A 13,100-nucleotide genomic window follows, 5' to 3' on the forward strand; every position below is an offset into this window, starting at 1 on the left:
CTTTGCTGTACAGCTGAAATTGATGCACAAAATCAATGGAACGCACCTCTGAAGTCTGCAACTATATTTGGTTACCAACATGAGAACCGAGGTACCTGACTGTTCAGCTCTCTCTGACTCTCTCGAAACTGTATTCAGGTAAACAACACAAGTCTCCAGTGGCCCTTCCATATAAAACTAAGGCATGATTATGTCCTGACGGAGACCTTGAACTCAAAATGTTGGGTAATTAATTTTTTCATCGTGACTTACGGTGTGCGACCCATCTTATCTTTCATCTACAAAGCAACCGGAGAGCCTCAGCTGGTGTTTCGAGGCCAACGAGCCTGTTGACTAACAGAGAGAAAATCTTGTTTCTGAGCTTTGTGGCAACACTCAACAACCAGCTTTCTGCACGTTCTTGCATTCTGTACATACTGATGTGATTTTATTTCTGCCCCGCAAGTGCAAAAGGGTCAAAAAGTTAAGGCTGCCTATAATAGCTTCCCACTTTCCTGCAGTTTATATTCACAGAATGTAGGAATAAATGTTGCAATAGAGAAGAGTTAAATTCATAATTAGGGTCTACGCTCAAGGCATTTTTTATTTTCTTCTATATTTAAATAGATCTTCCCAGCTACTCTGTATCCTTATTAAAGTCAGTGCCATAAGCTGTGAAAAACACTGTAACTGTTCAGCATTTTGCGGCTCTGTGATTGATGCAGTAGGAGCCTTAAGCACCACCCACAATCTGTCAGAAAGGTGCGACCCCTTGACCAGGTTTCCACGCAGGATGAACACACGTGTAGCAATCAGGGGCTTATTTAAGAAGACAAGCAAACATGACAAGATGAAGAAAGTGTTGCTGCAGCAACCCTCTGAATGTGCCATAAACCAGCCATGAATAATCACCATTCTTTGCCCTTCCTCAGATGGTTTAATTGTGGGTTGGAGACAGGGCACAGCTTGCCACCACTACTGCACCCCGCTCAGCAGTCAGCTATTTAATCATCACAGTATCATCTCTCCACCAGAGTAGTCCCACTGTGACTTTGCCAGAGTTAAATGTGCAGCAGCTTTGCCTTACAGGAGAAGGTCACTTGAGGAGCTCAGCAACACAGAAGATGCATCTTATCCTCCTAAACCACTGTGTAACTGGAACACACAGCGTGAAGATTGCCATCAAAAACTGATTATCTTCACATGCAGAGTGGTGTCTGTGCACAAGCACCCAGCAGTCTTCATTACTCCGAGAGCTTAGAAGACTAAATGACAGGGCGTCTTATCAGATTCTTGGACTATTAACTGATCCGTACGTGTTCGTCACATATATGAGCTGCAATTTAGACCAGTGGTTTTCAAAGTCTGACGCTGTGAGACCCTCCTCAGCAAAATCAAGATAAATGCACCCCCACAACACCCTCCATGATGCTTTGGAAGATGTAAATATTGCCATGGAGTTACGCTATGGGCTACAATCAGGAGCGGCATTGTGAGTGGGCCTTGGCCCATCCTAAATGACTGGGAGAACATATACTTAGCATTCCATACTTTAAATACACAGTAAAGACTAAAACCCATTTCCCTTTGTTACAAAGTAAAAGATAACATTTATCAGATCACTATCATGAAAGCTGGACCAATCACAACAGGACACTTTACATTTTTAATAAGTTTAAACTTTTAACAGCTCAAGAGTTATTGGAAATGTTTGCAACAACAGGGAAGAGCATGTAGAACCAGAATATTTTCACATCTAACTTGACATATTAAGGATTTATGTCGACCAAACCGGAGATGATGATGGTTGGAACAGTAGAAACACGGTTTCCACTTACAGAAACAGAGACAGTTTTGGTGACTTTTAGTTTGTTTTTGTCAAGTTTGACATGAAAAGAGAGAAACTTGAATTCAGAAGTTGTATGGTTGGAAGATTTGAGGTGCAGCTGAAAATTATGGCCTGACTTGACTGTCTTTAGCTTGAAAGCAGAGACCATTTCTGCTGGAGAAAACTTACAAGCTTACAACACAGTGCACCGCCCTCTCTCTTGTTAAGTCGATCTTTCTCATTCTCCCTGCAATCAAGTTATATAATTATATAAATAATCAAGCCAAAACATCCAAACGAGATGTTTTCTTTCTTAAATAGAATTAAAATGTTTTAAATCAGCGGATGTATATGTCTACACAATCCACAGCAAAAACCAAACATGATAGAAAGAATACAGTGTTTCATTTTCACATCATTTCAGCGATATACCTGCTGCATCTTGTAATAAATACAAGCTGTGGCAGGTAAACAATAAGCTATCTCAGCACTGAAAATGTTGCAGAAAAAGCTTTTAAACTTGGCCTAATCAACCAAACATGCTAGTCACCTTCCACCGCATGATATCATATCAGTCATTCCTGTTTTAGCGAGACTCAACCAGTCATAGGCACCAATTTATGTTGTTGCCCATAGTTCCCCAAATTAAGTGATAATACCCACGATCCAGAAGAGGAAAACCACCAAAATCCCGCTTGTGGCCAAAAATACATTTACATACACAGCAAATACACATCATTTTGATGGGTGCTCAGAGCACCACATGATTGGCACCTATCTTATGAGTTGGAGACTGTCAAGACCCAACCAAAACTACTTTGTTCCTGGCGCCAAGCATGGATACAACATGAGCCCTGTATTTTTAAACCTACTCTGACAAATTAGCACCATTTAAAGTGTGCTGGATTAGCCATTAGCAGGTGATGATTCTCAGGAAAGTTCTGGAAGAATTTTTGATAATTTCCAAGCAGATTTATGGGCGTTTATTCACAATGGACACTAGAGATGATGATAGCTTCACACTGAATCTAAAAATGTGTGTCTGTGTCTCGATTTGACTGAGTTTGGAGATTGGACAGAGGTTCTCATTTTTGGACTTGAAGGAGCAGGACTTTTTATCCAAATTGAGGCAATTCAGTGGTAATGGTTTTACGGTACCTTAATCGTCTCCATGAGCCATGTGTCACAGTTTAACATAAGTGGGCTTAATCAGCGGACTAAATTACAGCCACTACCATCCCATTGTACCTGTCCCTTTGCCTCACAGCTTGAAAACCTCTGATTTAGACTAAAAACACATCTTATAAGTACAATTAGGAACCAGTGTGCAAGCTGCTTGTTCTAAAGGACAAGTCATCATTAACCAGTAAAGAGGAGGAAACGCACATTATATATCTAGATTACGGATCCTCCCACTCAGTTTCACTCTATGGGACTGAATGGATATATGCAAATAACACATGCTGCTGGTGATTAAAACTGTTTTAACAGTTGACAGTACACAAAGCTGCCATGCATAAATATACAGAGCTATAAGAGCAAACACACAGACACGTGTAGTACAACCTGGACACACATTGCATAACTTGTGTGTGTACTGCTTATGTTCTCCCTTTTTTCCCCTGCTACATAATGCTTCCATCGTACGCTGTCGGGCCTCTGTCCTGGCACCGTGATGAAAATGCATGCTTCATCAACTTTGTCACAAAGTCTATGCATTCTATAGTACAGCAAGACAGGCAGAGCGGCTCCAGAATACCAATGAACAGCCGGCGTTGTGTCCCTGTCAGCCCCCTAAACATCCTGGAGCTGTACACTGGCAAAAACAATCCCCAGCTAAACTTACATCACCTTTGGCTTTCAGCGCAGAATAATCTCTTTCCAAGTAAATAATTTGCTGAGCAGTCTGTCATATCAGGTTGGGCTATGAGCATGCTAAAGGATTGTGGTCTGTTCACTGAGATTAAAGCTCAAGCGAAGCTTCACATCCTATTAAGCCCGATTAGAAGAAAAGCAAAGGCCCAGGAAATTACATCACCTGTCAGGTTTCGCTGCGACAGATTATTACCGCCATCAAATCCCGTTGCAGCGTGAACTGGCTTCTTTCTGAGGAATTTTCTCATTTGAGCATGTGGAGGGGGAGCAATTATGTAGTGTGGAATAGACATGAGCGAGTTCCTCTGTTTTGTCAGCTTTTAATGTTGAGTGTCTCCTGTCTTAAGTGATGACAAAACAACAGTTTTATAGAGATACATATGTATAAAGAAGCACATAAACCATTACAATGTCAACATAAAAGTGTGCGTGGCTCAGGTAAGACCAAAGTGTCAGACTGAACAGCACCAGACTGAACATGCTGCTATTTTTAGACACCTGAAACACAGGGTTGACCTCAAAGAGCTGAAGCAGTCACAATCCAAGTTCTGTAAGTTGCATTTGAACACAACACAAAGATCCGAGCAGCCTGGAGGATTTGTTTATGTCAGTATCTTTGAATTAATACACAATGAGGAAGGCTGCTACAGGAAAAGACACACGGTTCTTCAAAATTCTTTAAATCAGTTGTTTTTTGAATGGGAAAATTGAGGTACATTAAATATCAATAAACCCTTTGGCAATGAAAAGATGAACAGTGGATGTTTGACCTACAACATCAACATAGCCAGAAACAGCACTGGTTCAATTGATTCTTCATTCAGCCCTTTAAACACAAGAATAATACACTGTCGGAGTAAGAGGGATGTACTTTTTCAGTCCACTGTGTAGGTAAATCTACTTAGAAATGACATGAAATGGTTAAAGATTCTTATTATAAATGTAGATACTGCCTCATAACTGACCACAATTCCAGTTATCTCAGGTACCAACTTTTAATGGAATAGAGCATTTGGCACGGCAGCATTTTACTTCTTGTTTCCTTCACCCAAAGGAAGATGGGAAGTGTAGTGCCTAAACTCGGAAGTTGTTAATTGAAATAAATAAGGATGCACCATACCAGCGTCAGATTTCGGTCAGACACTGTCCTCATGTCCTCGTACTCTTACTCATAATATACTCCCATATACCTGATACCACGTCACGAAAAGTAGCCGCCCGATGCAAGTAAACATCTCAAGAACCGCCGTGATGCAGAGTTCATGGTGTTTGCAAGGTGTTTGCAGATGCTTACCCTCTTTTTTTAGATGTGTCGTCATCATCAGAGAGGGACTCGTTGTCCTCAACATCATCCATTAATGACTGCAGCAACTTTGGAAACTGTCCGTAAAATTCCATGCAGAGTCCACCTGCAGACCGCAGCCAGCCGCTGTCCAAAAAGTCCCGGCGGGTGTAAACTAGTTGAATGCCTCGGTATATTAATCCAAACGAAAAAAAAAAAAACACCGCAGCCTCCAGTCGTTAACCATCTTTTCCTCATAATAAGCTGCTACAACTTCTCTTTGTGTACTTACTCTTCACCAAACCGACCTGACAGCACAGGACACGCAACTTCCCTCTTTGAGGTAAACAAAACTGTTGCACACATGGCACCACACTCATATCTGTCCCCCCTAAACAATGACAGGTAGGAACTAATTAGCTCTCAGACAAGAGGGACATGAAGAAGAAACTTAAATACTACAAAGGTAAATGTTAAATTAAAATACTAGATAAAATGCTGTAAATGATAATGAAATAATTATATATATAAAACACCACTTATAATAGTAAACTTAATTCTACAAGTTCATAATAATGTGAAATTATTATACTGAAATATATCACATACACAGTAAACTGCACAGCTTAATAAGGGACACAAAATCAGTAAAGTAACTTACTAAAAATAACCTAAAAATGTAATGTGTACAGTAACTATGGTTACACTTGTAGCACAAAACAGTGATTTGTTCCATTTAGAAAGTGACCGTCTAATGAAAATAAAACATGTTTTAAAAGTTACTGTAAGAACTTTAATGGTATCATATCAATACTCGGTACTGGCAGGTACCCAAATGTAAGTACTTGTACTTGGACTCGGTTTGAAAAAAAAGTGGTATCGGTGCATCCCTAGAAATAAAATAATATATGTCCTTTGGGAGTAACAGTTCCTTGGATGTTTGCTGTTGTCATACTTCACTATCAGTTTTGTTTTTTTTGTTTGTTTTTTTTTTAAAGTAAGATTACTAAGGCTCAGAGAGTTCTGTCAACATTATTCTTATACTCCTGTGCTACAGAGACAGTCCTTGTTTATTGATATTTGTGATATATTGTGGTAGGTTAAAAATGTGTAACTACAGGCAAGAAATTAACCTTTTATTTTTTATTTGTTTTTATTTAAACAGGCAAATCCAGTTGTAGTTAGAAAACTGTTTTGAAAGGCAGACAGAAACATAAGTTGCAGACAGTACAAAAAAAATTAGGCAATGGGTAAAACAATACTACCATAATAATATTAAAATGAGGCAAAATTAGATAGAACACAGACAATTAACATAATTTATAGTGTCCAGAATTGTTTTTTTCATTTTAAAGCATGTAAAACTATCCTAGAATACCTTAAAGGGATATATCAGATTATTTAAGTAATGTAAATAATTGTTGCTGTCCTGAGAAAACCAGTTATCTCCAAATTTGCTGATTTTGAATTCTTTAAAAACTGAAGGACGGAGTGCTCCCTGATGAGTTGGGACAGTTCTCCTATTTCTTAAAAAAAAAAAACATTTACAAAGCCACTCGATCATCTGAAAAAGTGCATTGCCACAAAGCTGAAAACAATGTTGTTTTACTTCGCTCATTAAAAAAAGACATTTTGGAGATAACTGTTTTTAACTGGACAGCAACACTATATATATATATACATATACATATATATATATATATACATATACATATATATATATATATATGTATATATATATATATATATATATATATATATATATATATATATATATATATATATATATATATATATATATATACACATATATATATATACATATATATAAATATATATATGTATATATATATATATATTACCACTTTACAGTTTTTTTCTGATAGGAAATCACTATTACAGAAGCCAAATACTCTCTCCAAATCAACCAGACTCCTTTGGCGAAACAAAACTAACTGAATGAGGCGGTGGTAGACTAGCAACTGCTGTCTTCTGTAACATAAAATTACTGATTTTTCAACAGGAGTCTGGTTCAGTGCTAGAGAGCAATATTTGGCTAATACAACGGCAGTTTCCTATCAGAAACAGCTGTCTGATAGCAAGGTAAAAGGTTGAAAATATTTCTAAATATAGCATACACTTAAACTGATACTATTTTTGTAGGTTGTAGTAAAGTTTCACATCAGTACTTTGCTTAGCTTCCTTGATGGTGCTCCTCTCTGCTTCTGCTGGAGGTGTGTTGAGAAATAAGACACTGACTATGGATGAACACCTCACACAACCCCACTTCATATAATCCTTTTAACTATCCCCTTAAGAACTGCTCAAGCAAATGAGGGCCTGTCTAAGTAGCTGAAAGTCATAATCTATGGCGTACCTGACTGACACATGTAACTAAGCCAAAAGCCTGTAAACACACGGAGTAAAAAACACAAACTTCCAAAGCAAAGGGACAAAATCTATGAATCCAGTCCAGCTGAATGTGTCCAGCACTTGGTCACTTCCTCTGCTAACCAACAGGGGCCAGTGGCTCTCTATCCAAACTGTATTTTAAAACAGTACATGTGTGTGTGTTTCTGTGTACTCTCCTCTCGCAGCGACTCATTATGTGCAGCTCTTATTATTGCAGCTCTGTCAGCACACTGGAGCAGTGAATGGAGGAACACACAACCGTTCATTAATGTTTTGACACCTCTTCCCCTCCCCTCCGCTGTGTTACTGGGATGGGCTTTTGCTTCATCCTCAGGCACACTGCTACAACACTTTATACATACAGATGCACGGAGCGCACACATAACACACTTAAGCAATAACTCCTCTCTCCCCAGAGTTCTTCGGCAGCCTCGGGCCACAGCGAAGGCAATGAGGAATACATTCATTTCACAGTCCAGCCTGTTTTGTTCAGTGAATATCCAGTCAGGGACCGCGAGACACTCCAAATGTATTCTACATTCAGGTGCCTCCAAGCAATGAAGGTCCAGTTCACTAGTTAGAAAACTGAAACAAAGGCAAAATGGTTGGTAAAGTGGTTTGATTAAACTCCAAGCTGTTGCAAAATGTTGACACAGGAGCAGTATATCAAGTGTTAAGTCCATCACATAAACTCTCAGTGAGAACTAGCTGTATTATGCTACATTTATCACTGGAATTGTCAGGGGTCACTATATACCTAAAACTGCCAACAGGTAAAAATTTACCTGCTATTAGAATGCATTGATTTTCAAGGTAGAAGCAGTCTGTGATTTGGTAAGTTTTAACAGGGGCTCCCTAACACCCTGCCGCCTCACCACAATTTTCCTTTTCACTGAAAAAAATAAATAATATCATGATGATGTGACATTTGATGGGATCTGTACCGATGAAACTATAAAAGGATTATTGCATCACTACTGAACATTCTCTGTTTGATGACAGACTTTGGTACCAGTGCGACTGAAGCTTATGAGAGAAGCACACTAAAAAGCAACATTATCTGTGTTGAATGACAAGAAATGGCATTTGCTGTCGGTCTCCAAATAGCATGATTGACATGACATCTCCCATAAGCTTCAATAGAACTGGCACCAAAGTCCCAAGCATAGAATATTAGTGATGTAATGACCCTTCTTCCTTTTTTTAGTTTCCTTGTTCTGTGTCAAGCGATCATGTTTTCTCACATCTGAACAACACAATTTGTAGGCTGCGGCACCACAGAACTTAATTATAATACTGTTTTGTCACAGATTTTACCTTGATCAAAAAAATGCAGCTTCTGCAATCTGTATATTGCTCTGGGCCATATTTCAGTTTTGATAATATTTCAATTAATTGTGCAAGCCCTACTAATTATATAATGTAGCGGCTGAGTGTGGTGCAGTCAGTGCAAATTCATTTCCACAGTCACAGTACTTGATCAACTCCCAGGTTACACCAAACATCTATGTCTGTAGTCATGTCTCCCCTAAAATATTTTGTCCTAGAGGTGGCTTGGTCTGCAGCACAGATGCCACTGAGCAATCATAGGAATATTATCTTACTTTCTTCTTTTCATCAACTTTAACTGAACAACCAGAGCCGTGTAGAGAGCTGACAGTTTCCACCATTAGGATGCTTGACTCTATATGTGCTCTATGTACCTGAATACACTAAATACAAAATGTCTACTGTGTTACTTTAAGGCAATATTTAATAGTTTTCTGTTACTTAATTATCAAATAAAATACATTCTTACCAGATTATAAAATAAAAAACTATTATTGTTGCATTATAGTTGTCTATACACACATCATTACTACATTATTGGCACAAATATGACAACGTTCTCTTTTGGGGTAAATTTTACCTGCTGGCACTTAAAGATATAAATGCCCATTTTTTCCATCTTTCTTTATCTTGACCATTTTTTTAAAACACGGGGATGTGGATATGGATTCTTCAGCCGATACTGATAACCAGTAATTTTCTCATGGCTGATACCAGTAACATAACTGGTCATTTAAATTTTTGTATTTTTTTCCCATTATGAACCTATAGTTTATTTATCATTTATTTATAATGCATATCTAATTGGGCGTGCTACATGCCACACTTTTAGGAAAAATCAAAAACTTTTAATTAAGGCAATTACACAAAAAACTAATTCAGCCACTGGTAATTTTTTTTTATCAAGTCAGTCAGGGTTGTCTGTGTTCCTGAAAAACCTTTTCACTTAGCACTTGAGGCAGTGCAGTAGATTTCAAACTCACTGTTAATTGGCCAGGTTTTCACACATTAATCTGGAGGTGCAGCACCAATCAACACCCTGACTCTCTGCCAGATGAACAAGGATAACAGAGTGAGGCTTCACAATACCGGCGTGAGGAATGCCTACAAAGACTGTACTCTGACGGAGGAGGAACAGTCCTTGCTGCTGAAAGATTTCTTTGTGCGAAAGCCTTCTCAGCCAGGTGCAGTTTGAACGGTCGTCGTGGCCGAAAGCAGCGCTGCCTTTCCCCTCACCGCTCATTTTATATTCTGTTTAAAGAGCAACCTTTCAGTAGACGGTGAGTACGGCCGACAGATCAAATCTGTTGTTTTTCAAGCCAAGAGCGGAGCAGAAGGCAGTCTCCCACACAGCGCCCCAGAGAGACGGAGAGGAGAGGATCACATCAGATTCAGCTGCAGGTTATCGGCTCCACTTTGACCAGCAGCCCGGGCTTTTCAGTCCTGACTGTGGGAGGTCAGCAGTTTCCTGAGACCGTCACTAATCATCACCGCAAATAAACAAAAAAAGTAAATGAATAATACAAGTTTTCTGCAGATTCAGTTCATTATTCATACAAGCTTAAGCTGTTATAAGATTGGAAAGAAAATGAAAAAAAGGAAAGAGTGAGTGTGAGAGTTACCTAACAATTACAGCCAGTTTTTAAAGGGACAGAACACCCCAAAATAAAACATACTAAATTTCCTTTACCTACAGTGCTGTTTATCTGTCCAGATAGTTTTGGTGTGAGTTGCAGTTTGAGAGATGACAGCTTTCTCTTCAAAAAATGGGACTCGACTTGTTTTTATCTCCTCCGGGTGTAAGCCTTGAAGGGATCATACACTCGCTCGCATGTGTGTATGTGTGTGCAAGCGCCCGCAAGGCCTGGAGCTTGTCCGCAGCTAATCTCTCATCCTGCTGAACCAGTCAGCCTGATTTTTTTTTTGTGTACATTCATTGCTGTATGATGAAGGACCCCGGCGATTCACAATTTTTGAAAACCCTTGATAAACCTTTTTTATGGCTCCTTGCCAGCAACAGACATGGCCACAGGCATTGTGTTTTGGGTCATCCTATTCTTGAGAATGTGATATTTTGAGATTGCCTTGGGGGAATTGCTTCATACTTGGCACAGATATTTGCTTGGACTCAAGGATGAACTGATTACATTTTGGTTGTCAAATGTCAAAGGTCATGGTAACCTCAAAAACATGTTTTTGGCCACAACACAAGAATTCATAGATTAATTATGACAAAAGTGCTTACATATAACTAATTACATTTAATTAAATTAGAAAATTACAATTACTGTGAAAAAATGCATATTAAATTACAGTTACCAATGAAAATTTTCATGATCTATTCATTTATTCTCAGGAACAATGCACAATGATCAGTGTAAATTTGCCAGTGTTAGCCATAGGCTTAATTTCAACTCTCAACTGTTGTCCTTCAGCCTGATGTTAAATTGGCCATTAAAACAACACAGAAAACACACAGAAATTCACAATACATTACAGAGGACATGCATGAAACCAGACGGGGTTGTTTCCTGGTGCTCTAAGTGCCAAAAAACCCCCACCATACATTACATATCAAACTTCACCCAAGAAATATCACTGTGCAGAAGGAAGTGTGCATCTACTCATGAATGAGAGACTTATGCTCATGACTATTCTGTGAAACCTGGGGTGTGTTTTTTCCACTAGTGCCATCTAGTTCCATTATATTGGAGAGCAGGCAGACATCTCTGGAATATCTCCAAAACTCAGCAACCCACAAAACATCTAGATGGAAAAACAGCACTACAGATAAAAGGGAAAATATGTAATTTTGATTTTGGGGTGTACTGTCACCTTCAGTAATAAAATGAATATCTCACTAATCTGTTATCTTTTCAGAAAGATGGTGGTAGATTTCTCTGTTTTCATACTTACATAAGCCTGTTTTCCCTTAATTTTACATCATCTTCCACTGATCCACCTATTTTATTGCATATTATCTTTTATCTTTTGTAGTTTGTCCCCACAGGAGACTGCAGTCAGGCTCTGGTAAGAAAGCAATTACCAATAAATCACTTAGATGTTAACATTCTGCATCAAGCATTAAAAATAGTGCATGATGGATAGTTGCCAAGAGTGGAAAACAGATCCATGCTGGTATTGCACAGAAGCAATATATTGCACAGAAGCAATATATTATAAATATAATAATACCAAAGTGTAGAAATATTCTGTTACAACTTACAAGTAAAAGTCATGCATTCAAAACAGGTAAGGTAAAGTACAAAAGTATATATATCAAAATAAAGTAGCAAGAGTTGGCTCCTCGTTTTGCAGAATCTCTTATTAAAAGCATTAACCCTCTTTCAAAAAAGTTAAAAACCACCATGACTGCATCTTTTCTATCTCTATCTTTAACTTTTTAAAAATTGTTGCTTTCTATCAACCTTTTGCCAGTGTGACACTTTGATTGAAACTCTTCTGCCAAAACACGGTGACCTGAACTTCAAAAACTCTTGGATCACACCCAGGTGAGAATACACCAGGAGCCTGTGCTTCACTTTGTGTCCAGTCTCAGGAAAACAGTTCCCAGTGAGTTCTTGCAAAGAGGGAACCACTCGATGGAGAAAACAATAACAAGTTTGATTTGATCTCAAGGGTGTTTCTACACCGCTCATGTTGAGAGGACATCCAAACATTTCTCAAGATATTACTGACCTGTGATTTCGGCAGTATAATGTGGAGGTTATAGATATGTTTCAATCACACTTGACATACATAGATGAGAAACACTGATAGATAGATAGATAGATAGATAGATAGATAGATAGATAGATAGATAGATAGATAGATAGATAGATAGATAGATAGATAGATAGATAGATAGATGAGTGAATATTTTCTTCCCTAGCTCAGTAAAATACAAAGGCAGACTGTAATTGAAATGTCAAAGCATGCCTTTTAGGCCCACACTAACATTCTGGATTAAACCTTTATAAATGTCTTTTACCGCCAGGAGACAGTCATCTGAAAGCCAAGGTGGCCTGGTGGCCAGCGAGGGTCCACGTTACCTGAAGTAACAGCGAGATGTCAACACATGCTAATGCCTGTTTTTCTCCTCTGCCTCCTCTCAAACAGTCCTTATAGATGCTAACAGTATTCTGGCCAATAGTTGATAGCGATGAATTCATAAATGTCCCTGCATGAGTAGTAACACTGTATATATTATATGTTATCATGAACGCAAAGCTTGAATACACTGTACTGCAGAAGAAATACAACAGTGACACATACATTGGTGTGCTCCATGGCAAGAGATTAACAGCTCTTGTGAAAGTGATGTGACATTTACATAATGCCAACACTTAAACTGAATGTTTAAGGACTCTACATACAGCTGAAATATTAATGCTC

At 38.5% G+C, this 13,100-nt stretch overlaps 1 protein-coding gene across 1 annotated transcript in view; it reads right to left on the reverse strand.

Annotated features, from left to right (window-relative positions):
• dpp10 (dipeptidyl-peptidase 10 (non-functional)) overlaps positions 1-13,100 on the reverse strand; it is a 292,988-nt gene that overhangs the window by 258,323 nt on the left and 21,565 nt on the right. The window lies entirely within an intron of this gene.

The sequence above is a fragment of the Lutjanus erythropterus genome, chromosome 8, assembly GCF_056507025.1.
Source record: "Lutjanus erythropterus isolate fLutEry1 chromosome 8, fLutEry1.hap2, whole genome shotgun sequence".
Taxonomy (NCBI): domain Eukaryota; kingdom Metazoa; phylum Chordata; class Actinopteri; order Lutjaniformes; family Lutjanidae; genus Lutjanus; species Lutjanus erythropterus.